Raw genomic sequence first — 5,068 nt, forward strand, 5'->3', positions numbered from 1 at the left:
GGTCCATTTCAGAAAGTTGCAATACACATTGTAGGACCGTTTGAGAGAGCCACGTATGACTGTCGTTTTGCTATAACGATGGTGGATTATTATAGCAAGTGGCCAGAGGTTGCATTTACCTCAAATGTTACAACCGACACAGTTACAAAGTTTCTAGCATCTGTGTTTGCAAGAGAAGGTAACCCACTCACCTTAGTCAGTGATAATGGTCCTCAGATTACTTCTACTGCATTCGCTGATTTCCTGGCTGAAAGAGGAATAAAACACATTCGTTGCAGTGTTTACTGGCCCCAAGCAAACGGTGCTGTGGAAAGATGGAATCGTGTTTTAAATAACTGTATCCAAGTAGCTGAAATGCAACAACTTCCATGGAAACAAGCAGTCACAGACTTCCTCCAAAATTACAGCGCTACCCCACACACAACCACAGGGGTATCACCATTTGAACTGTTAAGAGGGAGGAAGATGTATACAAAGTTAAACACTCTGTCAGCCACAACAGCTCAGGGAGAGGAAGTGGCAATGGGCATACGTGAGCGTGTGCAGCGAGTTCAACAAAAGATGAAATAGTACACAGATCAGAAACATGGAGCTAAACCACCACCCTTCTAGTGTGGAGATCGTGTACGTGTAAGAAAACCAATGCATGTACCAAAGGCTGGAAGGAAGTTCACTGTTCCTTTGTCAGTGGATAAGAAACTGGGACCAAGCACTTGTGTCTTGAGCGATGGAAAGAAATGGAATGCAGCTCACTTGTCTCTGGTTCCAGAAAACACTCAAACTGCATTAGAGAATGCTCAGGGTAACCCTGGAACTGAGAATGTTGTGCTTGAGCCAGTTAGGAGTACACAGGCAGTGGATTACATTTGTTTTTGAAAGGAATGCGCCCCCGATCCACCTAAATGCGTCTATATTTGCACAAATCATTCGTGATCCAGCCTCACAGAAGAAGGGAGAATAAGGTTCTTTTATGAATCGTTGCAAATCGCCTTTCCTAATAATGTGCTAGTTACAAGTTCCGTGGCTAAAGTAAACAGTCTCATTAGAACTGCGCGTCACCCCACAAAAGAGAGGGGTGGGGTCAGCAGAGCTCATTAGCATTTAAATGCGACATGCAATAAAACAGCTTGCTGTGAACCGAGCTGTTTTTGACAGGGTAAAAAGGGTGTTGTTTTACACTACCATTGAGAAATTTTAACCAACGTATGTTATAGACTTTTCATTAAGACCCTAAAGAATCATATCAACTTGTGGAAAATGGGCATCCGATGACCCCTTTAAGTCAATACGATTTTTGCCAATTTTATCATCAATAAAGTTGCAGTCACACTAGCAAATTTCATGCCAAAAAAGGTCCATTGTCTATTGTCAATAGTGTTGTGATGTATAAAGCATAGCTCACACAGAAGTCACTTTCAAACCAATCAGCTTTCTGTTGGTCAACGTGGAGAATCCACATGATCCACTTGAACCTGGTGCGAAATCTGCGTTTGCACCTCTCCTCAGCAAGCTACATCATCCAAGATATCATTGACATACATAGCATAAATGTTAATGACAAATTAGACACCAAAATTAGACACCCAAGTTTAAAGCTCAACATTAGGTCTTTGTTCAAATCACTAACTCCAAGTTTGACCAATATAGTGGTGCTTGCTTTAGCAAGCCCCGATAATAAGACAGGAAACTCTTTAACATGCAAACTCCTTGATGCTGATGAAGTCTTGGCTAAAGAATGACATCAGACTAAGCGAAGGTTCATTAATGGCAGGTGTGCGATGCGCTTCCTCCTTATCAAGTTAAGCCCGCCAAGAGGACTGATAAGAGACTAATGCAAATTCACTGATAAGAACTGAGTGCAAATATTTATGATGTACCTTCAGAACGACGCGTACGTGAGCCAAAAACAAGAGCTTCCTTTGTGTGGTCTTGAGAGGTGAGCATAAGAGAAGTTTAGTGGACGCTCTTTTCCTTGCAGCCACTTTGTGTTGTGTGTGCGTTTGCTTTCTGTGTGCTAAGCTGTTCATTTAAAGAGGGTAATTAGTTACTGTAATTACAGTGATGTCATTGGCTTAATTGTTTTTGAAAGTGACTGTATTGCTGTAAGAAAAGATTGCTGGGCCCTTTACAGGATTTGAGTCGGAAAACGTTCAACACCAAAGTTGTGTTTTTGTGGGATCGACTAAACAACCTTTCTCTGAGGAAAGATATGCGTGAGAGAATCGGCTAATTTAGACTAATTAGCAAGCGTAACGTGTGCTTTTGGATTAGAAAAATGAAATAAACCAAGGTTTGAATGAATTACTGGTGGGTCGAAAGCAACTACAAAGTGTCTTGAGCATTAAAAGTCTGCCGAGGCAAGAGCGAGTCAGTGGCTCACTGCTCCAGCACACAGCGGCGTTACAACAGACAACATAACATCATTTAACCTTTACAACGCTCGTATTGATTTGTTTTGTGTTTATCACGACTGCAATCAGAGCTCGCAGCTGGCTCTGATGGTGGGTGATTGGGTTAATTGAACGGTTGCGAGAAGACAAAGAGATCCACCGTCTTAGGGTTGCCAAGTTTGCGGTTTTACTGCAGAATTGGGCTACTTTTACCCAAGTTGTTTTTGAAGTCTGCGGGTTAAAGTGATCTCTCCGAAACACGGACGAGGGGGGAAACTACTGAAAAAACATGATTGGGCTAGTTTTGATTAGCAATTTGGCTGGTTTTGTTTCAAAGACCTGGCCACCCTGACCATCTTAGTATAGCCTCTGAGAGAAGGTGAAAAAAGTTAGCATTAGCAGTTAGCGAAGTACATCCATTGTAGCAAAGCTGTTCGGTCGCTTATAGCAAAAGTGATTCAAACAAAACCCTACATGTGTTTCTCCCTCTCCAGGAAACTTCCTCCAGGACAAAATTGGGAAGGCACATTTTAATTAAATCCCTTTTGCAAATAACGACTGACCATTATAAATCATTTGGTATCACATGTTTTACTATTTTACTCTTCTCTCTGTGGTGAGCGGAGTGAAAGGCCTTTTCAGGTCTAGATAAGTGTTAATAAATTACCCATGTTTCCCTGTTAATGGCTGTCAGCCTGCCTCGGAGAGATATCATTGTCTGTCATGAATATTTTGATGTTGTGATTAGATCAAAAACGCAGTGAATTCCTAAACAGCTCGACGCGGCACCGCTGATCAGAAATGGCTATTTCACCCAAACAGATTATAGTGCTTGCATATCTGGAGATAGGGAATAATTAGAATGACACCGGGCCTGTATTCCGCTGTAATAGCCGTGCTACTTTAGCCTATCCCTGTGATCTGGAGACTGCAGGAAAACGCACGTGTTTCTGAGATTCGACGCACCTTGGCAGCTGAGATAATGACTATTCTGATGCATAAGCAATTTGTATTTACCGGAGGAGGGGAGAGAAAATAAAATAGGGAGAGAAGAATAAAAAACACAATTCCCATCCCTGTGAGACATTGATTAGATACTTGCAGCCATTTGTGTATGGTTTCGTTGCCTGTCCTCATTATTTGTGGAAGATTATCATCGCGCAGCATGCGTGCACACCACTTGATGTTTTAATTGACAGGCACGACAAAGAAAGAAGTGAGCCGGGTATCTGAACAGCACTGTGAGACTATTTTTGTGCATTTATTCTGAAATATCACATTTGCACCATACTATGCTTACTATTTGAGGTTCACAAATAGAGAAAAATAACTGTTTCTAAATAGCAATAAGATAAAATCAAAATCAAACTGAGACTTTTGATTAAGTGGGCTTTTCTCCAGAGAAAAACAGCTCTAAAGTTTTGAAAGAGATCTCAGCAATGTCTCAATTTGCCAAGATGCTAAATTCTGTAATCAAAAGTCTAAATGCCATCAAGATAACAGTTTATTGAACCTTTGGACAAAACCAATTTTACGTAAGACTTTTATGGCTCATATATGATATAGTGAGAATATGGAGCTCATAATTGAGGAAGAAAAACACTTCAATTTAAACTGAGCAAAAGTGGAATTTGGTGAAGTTGTTGGTATTTATATACAGCCAAAACGTTAGATGAAATTCTAATAGTTTGTAATGTAAATCATTGAGATGTTTATAACAGACTACTTACATAAAATGCACATAATTATCAGTTGCCAATCTACGTATATCTCCCAATAATATGTCTTGATATTTAAATACTAAATTCTAAGATTAAAGCTCTGTAGTTTTTATTGTGAGGGCAGAACATATAATGCAATGCAATGCAATGCAATACAATGATGACTGAGAGATGAACAAAAAACGTTCCCTTAAAAGCCTGATAATCATATTTAAAAATCAAATTTTAACATGATTTTTCAAAAAAATGATGTATGGATAGTCAAATAAACCTAGGTTGCTTCAGTAAGTGTTCATCTTGGAATATTACGAACAATATAAAAGTTAAATTTACTTCATAAAAGTTTTTAAATAAAAAAAAAAAAATCTGTAAAGATAGCAAAAAGACACATGAACCACAAGCTGAAGGTGGACGTTTGTACAATTATACTAAAAGGCCTTTTACTTGTTAAAAAAATATGGAAAGCATCAGACCACAGGCTGATATTCTATTTCATAGAATATCATGAAAAAGGTCAATATTTTTTGTCACTCATTTCAGAAAGTGAAACCCATATATTATATAGATTCATTACACATAGAGTGAAATATTTCAAGCCTTTATTTCTTGAAATTTTGATGATTATGGCTTACAGATAATGAAAACCCAAAATTCAGTGTCTCAGAAAATTTTAATATTGTGAAAAGGAATAAAGTCATGGTGTCACACCCTAATCAGCTAATTACCTCAAAACACCTGCAAAGGTTTCCTGCGCCTTTAAATGGTCTCTCAGATCCTAGACATGGGCTACAAATGTCGCATTCCTCGTGTCAAGCCACGCCTGAACCAGAAACAACGTCAGAAGTGTCTTACCTGGGCTGTGGAGAAAAAGAAATGGACTGTTGCTCAGTGGTCCAAAGTCCTCTTTTCAGATGAAAGTTTTCCAGCAGGACTTGGCACCTGCCCACACTGCCAAAG

Source organism: Sinocyclocheilus anshuiensis, unplaced genomic scaffold, assembly GCF_001515605.1.
Source record: "Sinocyclocheilus anshuiensis isolate Anshui unplaced genomic scaffold, SAMN03320099.WGS_v1.1 scaffold108, whole genome shotgun sequence".
Taxonomy (NCBI): Eukaryota; Metazoa; Chordata; class Actinopteri; order Cypriniformes; family Cyprinidae; genus Sinocyclocheilus; species Sinocyclocheilus anshuiensis.